We start from the raw sequence: 17,040 nt of genomic DNA, 5'->3' as shown, positions 1-17,040 counted from the left end.
CCTATTGGGGGCACTTCTGCAGTCTAGGGAGCTATTCTCTCCAGCCCCCCGACTCCAAGGCAGACCAGCCACTGCAGCGGGTCCAGCTGGTGGCTGTACCAAGCTGGCGTCATCCCCCCGGGCAAGAAGACATGGGGTTGACCCCATGACCCCAGGCTGGGAAGGGGTGTATGCAGGGCGTTGGCTGGGGAATTACAAGGGTCACTTTTTTTTCATTTTGATAATTTGACCACCACTCCTATGCACCAATTTGGCAGGTTTAAGGGGGGATTTTAGCAATGCCCTGGCCTTGGCTCTGGGCCCATGGCCAGGGCTGAATTGCAAAGTATTGCCAACCTCAAGCACTGCAAAGTCATGAGTCAGGCCCCCAAAATTCATGAGATTGTGTTAAAAATCACGAGATCTGAAATACATAAATAAATAGATTTTGTGTTCTTTTGATTGGCTTCTGAGATTTTAGAGTTCACTCAGGTCACATTTTCAGTTTAGACATTTACTTTTCTTTAAAAAAAAATGAAATCTGAGATTCTCATGGATTCACTTGCCTCCAGGATCTGGGGATTTACAAAAACTACGAGAGTTGGTGGTACAGATTTCACCTTAATAGCCTGAGTTGGAGGAGGAGGAAAGGAATTGAAAGGAGCTGGGTAATTAGGGCCAGTTGAAAAACTTCTGGCTAAATATCCAGGAGATACTGACACTGACCTCTTTTGAGATCTACAAATGAAAAGTGCTATACAAGAGCTAGGTATTCTTAATTAATTAATTAATTAGTTATATACTCATAGGCTTAGAGGCTAAAGGGTGCTGTTACCATCATCTTGCATAATTTAGGCCATAGAATTTCCCCCCATGATCCACCCAACTATCCCACCCACTTCCCACCTACCGCCTCCCCCCAAAAAATATGTTGGTGTTTAGACACTCTGCTGGGAAAGAGAGGACTGGCTGGCCCAAAGGGATTGACGATGGGGTGTGAACCAATAGAGATGTCCCTTCCCAGACTGCAAAAGAAACCTTAGGCCTTGTCCCCCCACAAAAAATATGCTATTCAGGAGCAGTTCCAGTTGTTTTCCTGGCCATGGTGAAAAACGTTTTCGGTGCCCCACCCACCCAGGCAGCCGAGCAAAATGGCCGGCCAATCAGAGCAGAGCAGAAGCATCCGGCCAATGAAAATGGAGGAAAAGGAAAGAAGCGCAGTGGTACAGGCCCCCTGGAAATTGGCATCCTGGGCTACCGCCCTGCTCACCTGCCACTAGAACCAGCCCTGGTGCCTCTTTCACTGCACCAGTGTAGTCCAAGGGGTACACGGCACCTAGGGTGAATGCAGTTATATTGGTATACAGGTGCTGCTCCTATGCAGGAAGGGAAATTGCTAGGCTGGTGCAAAGCCCCTCTATCCCAGTATAACATGTCCACACTAGAGCTTTTAACCGAAAGAGTTTTACTCATACAAAACCTGGGTGTAGGCCAGGCCTTCGTGCCCAGCTGAGCCCTGTGTTTGCAACTAACCACCCTGGTCCCAGCTGGTGCAGTTAGGTGACCTGAGTGCCATGAGTTTGCTGGGTCTCAGTTCAGTTCTCACTAGACAGACCTCCCTATCACACGCCCAGCATCATGAGGACTGGCATCCCTTGCTGTCCATCTAATGTGAGAACTAGGCGGGAATTAGATGCATGGTTATTTTAAGGTCAAAAGGGACCATTATGATTCTCTGTTCCAGGGGTGGCCAACCTGACCTGAGAAGGAGCCAGAATTTACCAATGTACATTGGCAAAGAGCCACAGTAATACGTCAGCAGCCCTCCCTCAGCTCCCCCCTCACACTCCCAGCACCTCCCACCCACTAGCAGCCCCACGGATCAGCGCCTCTCCCTCCCTCCCAACACCTCCCAATCAGCTGTTTCGTGGCATGCAGGAGGCTCTTGGGGGGAGGAGCGAGGGCATGGCAGGCCCAGGAGAGGGGGCAGGAAGGAGTGGAGTTGGGGTGAGGCCCATGGCAGAGCTGGGTGTTGAGCAGTGAGCACCTCCCGGCACCTTGGAAAGTTGGCGCCTGTAGCTCCAGCCCCGGAGTCGGGGCCTGTACAAGGAGCTGCATATTAACTTCTGAAGAGGCGCATGTGGCTCTGGAGCCCCAGGTTGGCCACCCCTGCTCTATTCTGACCACAGGGATTTCGGCATTAGCTCAGTTGCTTGTGGTGGAGCATGATCCGATCTTTCAGAAAGATGGCCGGTCTCGTCAGGGCTCCAGCACACGGCCACGGTGGCGTGGGTGAAAGTTGGTGTTTATTTGTACTGGGGTAACACCTAGAGGCCCCCAGTCCTGGACTAGGATCCCTGTTGTGCCAGGTGCTGGACAACCACAGAACAAAGAAACTCCTGCCCCCAGGAGTTTGCAACTCAAGTACCAAAACTTGCAGTCTTGCTGCCCATGTCATGCCCATTGTGTGGGGAGAGGATTTCAGACGCCAGGCTTGTGAGAACTGCCCCTTTCAGCACCCCGCAATTCACTACCAAAAACTGTAGAATGAGTTAAACACCAGACAATGAGCAATGTTTACTAAAACCAGGGTCTGGCTGGTGCACTTCACAGCTGCTAGAAATCAGGGGAGACCCACTAGGCCGGGAAACCACACAGCCTAGCCGTGCTGAGGCCCCTTCCAGCCCTTCCTCGAGTTGATAGGATTTAGGAGGACGACAGCTCCCAGCAGTTTCATATCCCGGGGTGGTCCGGAGGATGTGGCTGCTTGCCCTACATCTTCAATCAAACCTGAGGATACTCGCTTCGGCCTTTGCGATGGAGTGTTGCTCTAAAATTAGGAGACAAAATACAGCTGTCAAAATACAGACTTTCCAGCCGTGATGTATGGGCAGCGAGGTGCCCTCGCTGCTTGTTACCCCTGCCCTGCCGTGGCGCGAGACAAGGGGATGACGTAATGGCATCGCTGGGAGCCGGCAGACAGATCTTGGGGAGACAAACCAAAACAGGGCCTGCAAGGGTCACTTGTCAAGGTGAGGGGGAGCATTAGCTATTAATCCGCCACAGACACCTGCCCAAGAGACGTTACCTATAGATTATATTGAACGTTTTCCAGCCAGGGTATGAAGTGCAATATTGCTGGAGCTCAAGGGGCTTCCAGTCCCAAATGTTTTACATTTTAAAGCAAACAATTCCATCCTTCCTTCCAGGATAGGGAGGGGAGCCAAGCCTGCCCCCTCAGTACTAATCCAAACCCCCTATTCGTTACACCCGCACCTGAGCACCAGTAAGGGAAACTGACTCTGCAGAAAATCCCATGGCTGAGTTTCATCTTCCAAGCTGCGTGTGGGGCACAGAGTAACTGAACAGCAGCCATAGGGGGGCGGGGAGGAGACATAAGTCAAGAGTGTCAGTGGGAGCGTCCCACAGTGTCTCTCTAATTAGGGCATCCTGAGATGGTTTCTCTGCTCGCCAGCCCTGCCGACTCCTCCCCGGAAGCGGAAGGGTAAGTTATGTTTGTCACGGAGTCACCGGGCGATGCTCTGGAACTGCTCCCCACCAAGCCAGTCAGGACTTTGGGGAGCCTCCTCTCCCTTGGAGCAGACTTGTTCAGGGCAAGAAGCTCACACAGCTTCACCTCCTGGGTCTCTCCTTGGAGCATTTAGCATCCTCTGCCCCTCCGTGCGCTTCCCACAGCGAGTCCACCCCAGCGGGGTCCTGGGAAGCCACCGGGTTCTGCACCCCCACTTTGCAGTCAGACGTGACTCTCAGCCAGCCAGTAAAACAGAGGTTTATTCGATGACAGGAACAGGGTCTAAAACAGAGCTTGTAGATACAGCGAACCGGACCCCTCAGCTGGGTCCATTCTGGGGGGCAGTGAGCCAGACCCCCAGGTCTGCCCTCCACCCTTGACCCCAGCCAGCTCCAGACTAACAACCCCTCCCAGCCCCTCCTCTCTGCTCAGCCCCTTTCCCGGGCCAGGAGGTCACCTGATCTCTTTGTCTCCAACACCTTCAGCTGGCACCTTTGCAGAGGAGGGGCCCAGGCCATCAGTTGCTAGGAGACAGAGTGCCAGGCATTTAGGTGCACTGGCCCTTTGCTCTGCCAGATACTTAAGAACTGTCATGGGGACACTGAGGCACCAACACAGTATTCAGAGCAAACATTAAGAACATTCCCCGTTCGTCACATCTCTCCCCCCTTCGAGACCGAACTGAGCGAGGTCACTCCAGCCAGTGACCTGGGGAAGTTCGAACCCACCAAGGTTCCCATGGATGCCCCAGCATCTCTCCCATTCCTTGGTGTGAGTTACACCAGGACAGTCCAGTCTCACACCCTCCCTTAGGTCGGGTGTGCTTGATGGCACTTGCAGGCCGCAGGTGGGAAGGTTTATGCAGCCCACACCCTTTGCCACCCCAATACCCCTGGGGTTCAAGCTGGGATTGGGTCTTTCCCCAGCCCTCCGGTCTGTGATTCGGGCTCCTTTGGTTAAGAGCCCCCATCTTGGCCTTTGCCAGCTCTGGGCTTGGGCAGCCGCTTCCCACTTTGTGGCCCAGACACAACACCTCTGCCGTCCCCCCCTTGCACTTTCCAGCTTTTAATGTCAGTCCCACCTTCTTGAGGCAGCCCAGCCCCCTCTTCACCTGGGACACCTGTTCCTCCCAGGTCTGGCTAAAGGTGCACATGTTATCAGTGTCTGCCAGGGCCAAGTTCTCCATCGCCCTCTGCTTGTCTAGAATCTCCCCAGGCCTAGGCATGGGGTCGGCACCAGACACTGTGATGGCTTTAAGCTTCTGATAGCCCCCATAAAACCAGATCATCCTGTCTCGCTTGGGGATCAGCCCCACGGGTGAGGCCCATGGGCTGTAAAATGGCTGGATCCCATCTAAAGCCAGCATATCCCTGACCTCTCTCTCCAGGTTCAGGGGTCCCCTCACTCTCCTCCCATCCAGCAGCTCGAAAGGGAAGAACCCTGTGGATTCCTGGAGCACCACCAGCTGCCTCCCGATTCCCCCCAGTTCTACTTCCCCTTGGGGAGCCCATTCCCGGTACAGGAATCCCTCCTCCCGCAGGACTCTGTCCGTGCAGCCTTCCCCACGGAGGTTTGCAGCGCTGTGGCCAGCCCTCTCGCTGGCTGGGCCTGGAGTCACAGCCCCCCTGAGCCCTGTCCCTGGTAGCTCCCTCCCTGCGGTGTAATCACTTCCCAGCAGCACGTCTGGACCAGGCAAACCTGTTTGGCAGCTGACCTGCCCTGCCCGGGTGTTCCCACACTCAGCTGGGGTCTCAGCTCCCCCCATGCTCAGCACTGCCCTTGCAGTCTCAGTGGGGGCAGGCAGCGAGCTCTCTGCTCTGGTCACAGCATCAGAGCCAGCGTGAGCCCCCTCTCCAGTGTGCAGGGGGGTGGGGAGCATCTCTCCCTCCCACTCAGCCCCAGGGGGCTGGTTACAGGTAGGCAGGTATCCTGAGCCCAGCAGCCCCTCCCCCCTGCCAGCAAGGTTATTTGCATTTTCACTGACCATTTCCATCCTAGCCAATTGGTTCCCTGGATTTGAATTCAAACCCTCGGCCATTACAGGAGCGGAGCCTGGATCCTGTCCCAAGGGGAGACAGTCACCCCCCAACAGGGCCTCCCAGCCGATATCCTGGAGAACCCCAACCACCAGCCAGCCCGACCCCTCCTGGGTCTGCACAGGGATCTGGGCCATAGGCAGGGCGAGGGGCCTCACCCCAGGGAACTTCACCCAGGTCCCACAGTCCCTCAGCATCTGGGGCTGCACCACCACAGTTCTCTTTGTCCCAGGGTCTCGCCCCTGCAGGCGTGTTTCCCCACTGACCCCTGGGCAGCCCCCTATGTCTCTCTGCTCCACCATCACCAGTTCACGCTGCTGCTGCTTCTCCTGCAGCTTTTCCTCGGGCTCTTGCTCTCTCTCACGGTCCTCTCGCTCTCTCGGGCTCTGCTCCCATCCCATCCATCTCCAATCTCCTGATGGGGAACCCAATCGTGAAGACCCTCGTCTGATTGGGGACCAGACTCCCGGGGATGCCTGGCTGATGCTCCAGCTGCTCTCAGATCCTCTTGTAGCCCCATCTGGGCCAGGAATCTGCTCCTCAGAGCGGTCCTTCTCCTTCAACTGCACGATTAACTGTGCCTTGGTGAATTTCCCCATGCGTAACCCTCTCTTTGTGCACAGGATCACAATGTCCTTCTCAAGGAGATGGTGATAGGCCATCACTTCACCGTTCCCAAGTGGCTCTGGACTCACAGGCCTGTGTGCTCTTGGCTCCCCCATGGTTTCCAGGAAGAACCCCTGGTGTGCCAGCCCTTCTCGTGATCACCACCTCTTTGCCAGGGTCGAGCTGCAGACTCCCCTGCCCCTGGGACTGCTCCTGCAATCCCCAGGGGAACCCTGCTACTGCAAAATCCTTCTCTCTCCCAGGGTCGAGTGGCAAGCTCCTCCGCCCCTGAGACCGCTCGCTGCAGTCCTCAGGGGGACCCCGTTACTCCAACAGTCCTTCTCGCTGGTCACACACTCCCAGAGGTTAACTGCCCCCTGAAACCGTCCCTCTCTGAGCCTTCAGCACGCCTGGTCCTCATTATCCCTCTTTTGTTTTACTGCTCCCCAGTCACTTACTGCAAGCAGCGCCATTCACGGGGTGCAGTATGTCCCGCCGCTGCCACCAGTTGTCACGGAGTCACCGGGCGATGCTCTGGAACTGCTCCCCACCAAGCCAGTCAGGACTTTGGGGAGCCTCCTCTCCCTTGGAGCAGACTTGTTCAGGGCAAGAAGCTCACACAGCTTCACCTCCTGGGTCTCTCCTTGGAGCATTTAGCATCCTCTGCCCCTCCGTGCGCTTCCCACAGCGAGTCCACCCCAGCGGGGTCCTGGGAAGCCACCGGGTTCTGCACCCCCACTTTGCAGTCAGACGTGACTCTCAGCCAGCCAGTAAAACAGAGGTTTATTCGATGACAGGAACAGGGTCTAAAACAGAGCTTGTAGATACAGCGAACCGGACCCCTCAGCTGGGTCCATTCTGGGGGGCAGTGAGCCAGACCCCCAGGTCTGCCCTCCACCCTTGACCCCAGCCAGCTCCAGACTAACAACCCCTCCCAGCCCCTCCTCTCTGCTCAGCCCCTTTCCCGGGCCAGGAGGTCACCTGATCTCTTTGTCTCCAACACCTTCAGCTGGCACCTTTGCAGAGGAGGGGCCCAGGCCATCAGTTGCTAGGAGGCAGAGTGTCAGGCATTTAGGTGCACTGGCCCTTTGCTCTGCCAGATACTTAAGAACTGTCATGGGGACACTGAGGCACCAACACAGTATTCAGAGCAAACATTAAGAACATTCCCCGTTCGTCACAATGTTCTCTACTGACTCTGCAGGCCAAACTCAGCCCTTGGCTGTACCTGTGTGCGTCCTCATTGGCCATCCTCCCAGTGAATCCACCGGGCACCGCTGTAGAGATTAGAGTTGCCGCCTTTCTAGCGGCTCATAACCTGACCCCCGAGGCCCTGGCCCCCCTCCTCCTCTTACCCCAAAGCCCCACCTCCTTCTCTGCCCCTTCCCTTGAGGCCTCGCCCCCTTCTCCATCTCTGTCCTAGGCACCGCCTCCTTCTCCGCCTCTTTCTACCAAGGCCCCACCCATGCTCTGCCTCTTCCCCACTCCCCAGATAAAAAAAAGAAACAGACATCAGGCCGGGCGATGCTCTGGAACTGCTCCCCACCAAGCCAGGCAGGACTTTGGGGAGCCTCCTCTCCCTTGGAGCAACTTGTTCAGGGCAAGAAGCTCACACGGCTTCACCTCCTGGGTCTCTCCTTGGAGCATTCAGCATCCTCTGCCCCTCCGTGCGCTTCCCACAGCGAGCCCGCCCCAGCGGGGTCCTGGGGAAGCCACAGGGTTCTGCACCCCCACTTTGCAGTCAGACGTGACTCTCAGCCAGCCAGTAAAACAGAGGTTTATTCGACGACAGGAACAGGGTCTAAAACAGAGCTTGTAGGTACCGCGAACCAGACCCCTCGGCTGGGTCCATTCTGGGGGGCAGTGAGCCAGACCCCCAGGTCTGCCCTCCACCCTTGACCCCAGCCAGCTCCAGACTAACAACCCCTCCCAGCCCCTCCTCTCTCCTCAGCCCCTTTCCCGGGCCAGCAGGTCACCTGATCCCTTTGTCTCCAACACCTTCAGCTGGCACCTTTGCAGGGGAGGGGCCCAGGCCATCAGTTGCTAGGAGACAGAGTGTCAGGCATTTAGGTGCACTGGCCCTTTGCTCTGCCAGATACTTAAGAACTGCCATGGGGACACTGAGGCACCAACACAGTATTCAGAGAAAACACCAAGAACTTTCCCAGTTCATCACACCCGCCTCCTTCTCCGCCCCTTCCCTCGAGGCCTCGCCCCCGCCTCCAACTCTCCCCCAGGCCCCGCCTCCTTCTCCGCCTCTTTCTACCAAGGCCCCGCCCATGCTCTGCCTCTTCCCCACTCCCCAGATAAAAAAAAAAGAAACAGACATCAGGGCTTGTCAAATGGCACCCAGAAACACAAGCCGAAATCTGGACTGTCTGGGTGAAAACCAGCGTCCCGATCTGGGCTTCTGGGTGCTTCCTGGGCTTGTGAATTCCAAGTGGCCTGGACCTAGGCCTCCAGCCCTGCCCCTCTGACCCTCGCAGCCCTACAGCTCTGCTGGTGTGGAGAGCAGCAGCAACGAGCCCCTGACACATGGATGGGCAGGTCTAAGAGGCTGATCTGCTTCCTTCAGCCGCCCCCTCTGGCCACCTGCCCAGAACAACAGCTTAAAGGCTCACAGGCTGGTAAGCTGGAGTAAATACATCTTGGGCCTGATGATCAGAGGTGCTGATCACCCTTAACGGCAACTGACGTCAAAGGGAGTCACAGGGGCTCAGCGCTTCTGAAAGTCAAGCCTGTTGGGATTAGTGGGGCCTGGAGAGTGGGGCGGGGCAGGGGAGGGCACAGGCAGGTGCACTGTTGTCCCATAAGGCTACATGCACTGCTCTTCCCTTTCTAAAGTTACTGAGTGGTTTCTTCTCCAGCCAGACGACCCCTCCAGACCCAGGTCAGTCCCTGTGTCCTGGTGGATTTCACAAAGCCCTTGTCACACTCCAGACAAGGGGGGATGAAATGAAGCCAGCAGCTGCCGAGATCGGTTGGACGATCGGTCACATCAGCTTGATAGTCAGCACCAGAGCTGGGGAGAAAACGTCTTGGGGGAGGAAGGGGAGCTTGTGTGGCATCAGGCAGAGCCCTGAGCAAGGGGAGGTGTGAGAGGCAGTTTGACTTGGAGATGTCCTGCGAGTCACGGCTTCCTCCTTGCTCCCAGGGGCAGTGATTTACTGATGGCCTAACCAGCAGGAAACCACAGCTTCCCCCCACCGCCCCTGACTGGACTGGCTCAGCTACTCTGGCCAGTGCACGGAGGGTGTGGAGGTGGGACAGGGCAAGGCAGTGCTCGTCTTCTGTCTTCCTTACACACCTGCTCCAAGAAGGAAGTCAAGGGGTAGGGGGTAGCCGTGCTCACTCCCACATGCCCAGATCCAAGGTTCCTTTTATGCTCTCGCACAGGCTCCTGGCCTGAGTCTGAATCTAACCCTTAGGAAGCAGACCAAGCCGAGAGAGAGAGCAAACTCCTCCAAGCCAAATCAGACCATGAAGCAACAGGACTATTAATTTATTCATTGCCTTGTAACAGCTTGTTCCTCTTAGACAGCAAGACATGACCTGAGCTAGAACTCAGATTCTCCTGCGGCAAAGCCCAGGCTACTTAAGCAAATGGAGAATCTTCAGCAGCAGTATGGGGTCTATGACCCATAACCACACAGTTCCGAGTCCATCCAGTAGAGGGCAGCAGACATGCTGGCCAATTTGTTATGGTATCTTCTTATTATTTACTATGTATTTTTTCTCATAATTGCTCTTTGACGGAGATCAGGGCCCCAATGAGCTAGGTGCTGGACAAACACAGACACCATCCCTGCCTTGAAGAATTTACAGCCTAAATAGCTGAGAACAAATGGGTAGAGGGGAAGGAGACGCACCAAGAGGAGAAACAAATGCTATTGTGTCCTTCCTCCCCTAGCTTTGCAGGCTGTCTGGCTTTTCCCTCCCAGACATTCCTGACCCAATGGCTCTGCATGGTTTTAGGGAGCACTGCGTAGCTAGAAGCTCTTTCTTTCTGATCTACTTTAAAGCAGAGACTCTGATCACTAGAGCTATCAACGATCCCACAACTGTTTTCCTCAAGCGTAGGGATGTCAGTCCTGGTATCCTGGCGAAGTTCCAGCTCATGAAATTACCTTCTGCCTTCCTAAGCCCCCCTGCAGTTTCATTCGGATACAGTCATCTTCAGTTTCTCTCCTAACGTACTGTGCAGAGTTGCTGTGCACTGTTAACAGCTGCCACCAGAAGTGGGTGACGTGATTAACCACTGGGGGCTGTTCTCACCACACTCTGCAATCCCTGGGTTCCCCTTAGCTACCTTCTCTCCCAGTCCTGACCAGGTCCGACTCTGTGTGGATGCAGTGTCAGATCTCCTGGCTTTAGGGGTACACATATGTTTTTACCCCATTTGCATGGGGGAACCAACCCGGCTAGAGCACAGGGAGTTGGGTCCTGCTGTAGCCTACGTAGCACCAACACAATTGGTGGCTAAATTCCAACTGTGGCCGATTGCCATCACTTGTGCAATCCCATGGAAGGCAATGGGACTGCCAAGATGTCACTCAGGCCAGAATTTAAAAGACAATGGAGTCTCATGGGAATAAATGAGGGCAGAGTTTGGCCTGCAGAATCTTTCTATCGGGGATGATGCACGATTTGGAAAAGACCCAGCTTGACTCTCAGATCTCAATGCAGATTTTTCATGCAGGCAGGACCTTTTGCAAGGGGGGAATCGCCTCTCTACTTGCAGCGATTTGATGTGGACTCAGCCATAACCAGGGCATCCCGTGACACTTTTTGTCAAGAGTATAACCACACTTCAAGCGCCCACTTGAAAAGACTCCTCGAGGTTTCCAGGACAGCTTTCTTCAACCTCAAGTTAAAAACACACCACCACCAAGCAGCCAGTAGTTGCTACAGTTGGGGGGAGGAGAGGGTTTGCTAGTCCCTTGGACAATTACTCACCAAAACCTGTATAAGCAAATTACTCTGCAGTCAGACATGTAACAGACGTGACAGAGAGAGAGACACACACCCCCTTCCTGGTAGGTGATGTGCACTGTACACTCTGACTAATGCAGCTGTCAACTTGGCATTAAATGAATAATTAAAAAAAAACACGTCCCACTCATTTACTATGTGTGATTTGTGGAGGAGCCGTAACGTACCACGGGAGACAGGCCCCAATGGCTGCCCTTAATGAGGTGTCCTTGGGAAAAGAAAAAAAAAAACACACAGGCAGAACTTGGCTTGCCAAGAGCAGCGAAATGGCTGTGCCTGTACACACAACCAGCCTAAACGCTATCGTCTCTCAATGAATCATAACTAATGGATGAGGATCAGCGCTGATGTCACCCACCGTGCCAGCTCTTCTTCTCCGGCTCCTTCGGGTTGGATTCCCCCCCTCCCCACCAGCTCCTCCTCCCTCTGCTGCGGGATGACACTCATCCATCATCAGCATTTTAAGCGCAGGCATATCCCCGAGCCTGTCACTCTCTTTTGCTCAGCACAAGGCGCTTCACTTGGCAGCTTGGCAGGTCCATTTCCATTTGAAGTTCTGTAATTCCCTATTTGGTTTAGTTCCACTTGGTTTCACTGTGCGCGGATGGAGGGAACCCAATGGGACAGGAGTAAATTATACAAAATAATAAAAAGATGGCTTGCTCTAATAATTCTGATAATGGTGTGCACACACTCGCACAGAAATATTCACACACACACAGAGTCCCTTGAGTCAGATCCTGATCTCAGTTACACTAGATGTAAATCCAGAGTAACCCCATTGTCAGATTCTGATCTTAGTTACTTCAGGTGTAAATCCAGAGTAACCCCAATGTCAGATCCTGCTCTCAGTTATGCCAGGTGTAAATCCAGAGTAACCCCATTCTCAGAACCTGATCTCAGTTACGCCAGGTGTAAATCCAGAGTAACCTCATTGTCAGATCCTGACCTCAGTTACTCTGGGTGTAAATCCAGAGTAACCCCATTGTCAGATCGTGATCTCAGTTACTCCGGGTGTAAATCCAGAGTAACCCCATTGTCAGATCCTGCTTCAGTTATGCCAGGTGTAAATCCAGAGTAACCCCATTCTCAGAACCTGATCTCAGTTATGCCAGGTGTAAATCCAGAGTAATCCTATTCTCAGAACCTGATCTCAGTTACTCCCGGTGTAAATCCAGAGTAACCCCATTGTCAGATTCTGATCTCAGTTATGCCATAGTATTAATGACCTGGTCTCAGGCTCAGTTCATCTCAGTCCATCAGATTCTGATCTCAGTTATGCCAGGTGTAAATCCAGAGTAACCCCAGATGTAAATCCAGAGTAATCCCATTGTCAGAACCTGATCTCAGTTACTCCCGGTGTAAATCCAGAGTAACCCCATTGTCAGAACCTGAACCAGGTGTAAAGTTGTAATACTCCCCTGACACCAGTGGAATTACTCCAGATTTATGGTAGTACTGGAGGAACGCTGGGAAACTGGAGCTCGGAGTCTGGCCCGACTGATTTACAAGGGTGTAACTGAGCTCCAAAAGCTGGCCCAGTTTCTCACCTGGCTGAAAAATATTTATGCCTAAGGAGAAAGGGAGATGGAGACAGGGTTACTTAGGAAAGTCAGTGCCGGGTGCCAGGGAAAAGTCACGTTACTGCTTCAGAATCCGTTTACCAGGCGGCTAACATTCTGCTGAGGTCTAGCTGTCTTTCAGCTCGTCAAGTGACCATCTCCCACAAGGCTTTGCGGCTTAGCGTACCGCAGAGAAGTAACTCAGGGCTTGTCTACATCAGAAAGTTGCAGCGCTGGTGAGGGAGTTACAGCGCTGCAACTTAGGAGGTGTACACATCTGCAGGGCACCAACAGCGCTGCAACTCCCTGTTTGCAGCGCTGGCCGTACTCCCGTTTTGTCTCGGGTGTAGAGGATCCAGCGCTGGTGATCCAGCGCTGGTAATCAAGTATAGTCACTTACCAGCGCTTTTCTTGACCTCCGTGGAATAAGCAGGTATCCCAGCATACCTGAGGAAGCCTCTGGTAATCAAGCTGGTCTCCTTCCCCGGTTTGCTCTCGCGTTCCGCGAACCCCGAGCAAGCAGGTCTCCTTCCCTGAGGTTTGCTGGGTGGTTCCGGGAAGGCGAGAGCAAACCGGGAAAGGAGACCAGCTTCGCCGCGGTTTGCTCTCGCGTTCCGCGAACCACCCTGCAAACCGCAGGGAAGGAGACCTGCTTGTTCGGGGAACGCGAGAGCAAACCGCGGCGAAGCTGGTCTCCTTCCCCGGTTTGCTCTCGCGTTCGCCGAACCCCCGAGCAAGCAGGTCTCCTTCCCTGCGGTTTGCAGGGTGGTTCGCGGAACGCGAGAGCAAACCGCGGCGAAGCTGGTCTCCTTCCCCGGTTTGCTCTCGCCTTCCCCAAAACCCCTTGAAGCCGCCCAACAGCGCTGCAGTGTGGCCACATCTAACACCACTTGCAGCGCTGGTTGCTGTAAGTGTGGCCACTCTGCAGCGCTGGCCCTATACAGCTGTACTAATACAGCTGTAACAACCAGCGCTGCAAAATTTTAGATGTAGACAGTCTCTCCCCTCGCCACCCCACGACCTTCCTGTCTCAGCCCACTCTTCAGCAGGGAATGTCCCCCTTCCCCTCCGGACCGCCGGAGGCCTGTAGAAACACAGGCTCTGGACGCCATTTCAGCAAAAGGAGCCGGAGAGCTGCCGGCGTCACAGATGCCTTCCCAGGCCCTGCTGTGTAATGCACGGCTACTTGGATTTAAATGGGGAGTTAGAGGAGATGCTTATTTTAGAAGCAAGTTGTTTTCTGGGCATGTTTAATCAAAATAAAGGCGAAAGAGGAGGGAGGGAGGGAGCTTACTTAAAGGAAAGCCCCTAATTATGGGTCTGAGCCGTGACGAGGATAAATTTAGAGCCCAGAGAAAAGCTGGAGCCGTGATAGGGGACACAACATCATGGTAATGGATAGGCCACACATTCCAAAGCCAGAGTCTCATTCTCGCATCGCAGGGTCTAGACTTTCATGGTTAAAGCCCAGGTCTGGGAGGTTGGAGCCTTATGTTTTAATCCCACCCTGGCTGTTGACTTTCTGAGCAAGCCACATTGCTGCTCTGTGACTCGGTTTCCCCACCTGCCCCGTGGGGATAAGGCACGCTCCCTCCCACGCAGGGTTAATTTGGTCATGTCTGCCATGCTCCGAGGGGAGGAGGGTGAACTGTTACTACCTCCGGTGTCCTCAGCACAGGGAGGTCTGTGGAGGGTCATTTGATCCTCTGGTTTCCGATTTGTTTTCTAGTTCTGTCTGCGCCACCGCACCAGGCACGGAGCAACGCAATCTGGGTAAAAACTCAGAGCAATCTAGGGCTGCCTGACACGGAGCAGCCCTGGCTCCCAAAGTGGGACAGGAACGTATGGAACTGACCTCTGGGTTTCCAGATGAACTGAGCCTGAGACCAGGTCACTAATGCTATTGTGGCCGTGCCCAGGCCCAGTGCGCTAGCTGCTGTATAAACACATAGTGAGAGACCACCCTGCCCAGAGGAGCTTCCAGGCCCATTATGATTTATACCAGGGGTGGCCAAACCGCAGCTTATGAACTGCATGCGGCAACTTTACAGTTAAATTGCAGCTCACGGCAACCCCAGCCTGTTCTCCACCTACCAGATTGCAGGGGGAGGCTCAGGGCTTCTGCCCTGCAGCAGGGTGGTGGGGCTAGGGCCTTCTCAGAGATGACTGGTGCCTGCTGAGAGTGGGAGGGACACAATTTAAAGCCTCCCCCCAACAGCTTGAGTCACACTCCCCCAGGCACACACACACCTCTACTCTCAGTGGTCCCTCTGTGCAGCTCCGGGGTGTCAGTTCTGTGGGGAGAGGCTGCAGGAAACAGCTGGGAGCTGCAGAGCGGGGTTGCTGCTTTAGCTCCTTGGGGAGAGGTAGCAGCAAAAGCAGTGACTCACCCTTCAGCTCCCAGCTTGCCGACCCCAGCAGCTGCCATGCAGGGAGGGGACCCTGTGGCACCATGTGACAGAGTGGGCCCAGCAAACCCTGGCAAAAATTGGGGCGGGGCACATGACCCCATGTGCCCTCTCCCCACAAGTCACTTCCGGCTTCTGCCCAGCAGGGAGAGGAGTCTCGGGGATTCAGCCCCACAGGACATGCCTGCCATGGCCTGGGGCTTCTACAGGAGCAGGGATGAAGCCCCCCCAGGCGCCTCCCGGGGAGCTGAAGTCCTGAGACTGCTCCCACCTCCCGCAGGACAGAAGCCCCGAGCCCTGCCAGGTGCACCCCGGCTCTCAAACATCTGAAGATTGTCGTATGCTGCTCGGAGGGTCAGTATGTTTGACCACCTCTGATTTATATAATGCCCAAGAGTAGAGTGGGCCCCTTATTAACTGCCCCCTCCCCCCGCATCACTGCTATGCGTCTGCAAGCCAGTGTTAGCCAAGGGAGCGTGGCTGCTTTATACAAGTTGCCTTCCCTGCATCCTGGTGGGTGGCTGATCCATAAGCTAATCCTACCCTGAGCTGATCTATAACTAATTCACTTACAGCACAACTGCAGTATTGATTCCAAAGCAGCTTTGTAGACAGGGCAAATCTGGGGCAGGAAGGGAGGAGGAAGAGGGGCTAGCTTCTGAAAGGCAGCAAGAGGCGGGGGGGAGCCGTCAACGCCCCAAGAGGTTCTGGATGCTCCAGATGGGGAAGGTGACGAGCGTTGCAGAGGCAGCGCTGTGTCTACCCCGGGGGGAGAAGAGTGAGAGCAGGACCTGGCATGTCTCTCCAGTGCCCCCAATGGCTTTCACAGATTGTCCCAAGTTGCTCCTAGCCCTTTTCAACAGAGCACCCCAAAGGGCTCCATCAAGGGAGGGACAGTGTCGGCGGGGAGTAGGGAATATACATGTGATGGTTTTTACCAACCATCCATACATAAAGCAAAGGAAGTGACCTGCATAATTACTATTATAGTAGCTCCTAGAGCTCGAGCATGAGACCCCCAGTGAGCTAGGTGCTGCACAGACATAGAGGGGGAGATAGAGCTCACAGTGCAAACAGTCAAACGTTCACAGGAAGAGCAGATGCAAATATAATTGAAGCAGCTTGTGCGGATCACAGACAGAGATGGGCAATAGACCCCAGGGCTCTCATTCTGGTACCCTGTCCACTGGGCCCACGCTGCCCTTAAGTTAAGTGAGGAGCTGGGTAGATTTGGATCCCAGCTGAACATCTCTCCAATCTCTGATTCATCTCAAATGGGGAATCATCTCAAGTTGAAGACCATCCCACACTTGTGACCATCTTACACTCTGGGCCATTAAGAATAAGAACATAAGAAAGGCCATACTGGGTCAGACCAAAGGTCCATCTAGCCCAGTGTCCTGTCTTCTGACAGTGGCCAATGCCAGGTGTCCCAGAGGGAGTGACCAGAACTGGGCAATTATTGAGTTATCCATCTGCTGCTGTCCACTCCCAGCTTCCGGCAGTCAGAGGATAGGGACACCCAAAGCCTGGGGTTGTATTCCTGATCATCTTGGCTAAAAGCCACTGATGGACCTAGCCACCATGAACTTACCTACTTCTTTTCTGATCCCAGTTATATATTTGGCCTTCACAACAGCCCCTGGCAATGAGTTCCCCAGGTTAACCGTATGTTGTGTGAAGAAGTACTTCCTTATGTTTGTTTTAAACCTGCTGCCTCTTAATTTCATTGGGTGACCCCGTCTCGTGTTATGTGAAAGAGTAAATAATGCTTCCTTATTCGTTTTCTCCACACGATTCATGATTTTATAGACCTCTGTCATTCACTTTTAACCATCATGACCCGGATTCTTAGCGGGGGTAGATCAGTTGAAATCTACTGATGCTAATTTAATCCCCCTAACTTTATAGCTACTAAACTAATT

The sequence above is a fragment of the Gopherus flavomarginatus genome, chromosome 6 (genome assembly GCF_025201925.1).
Source record: "Gopherus flavomarginatus isolate rGopFla2 chromosome 6, rGopFla2.mat.asm, whole genome shotgun sequence".
Lineage (NCBI taxonomy): Eukaryota > Metazoa > Chordata > Testudines > Testudinidae > Gopherus > Gopherus flavomarginatus.
Note: the sequence above shows the minus strand (reverse complement) of the source record.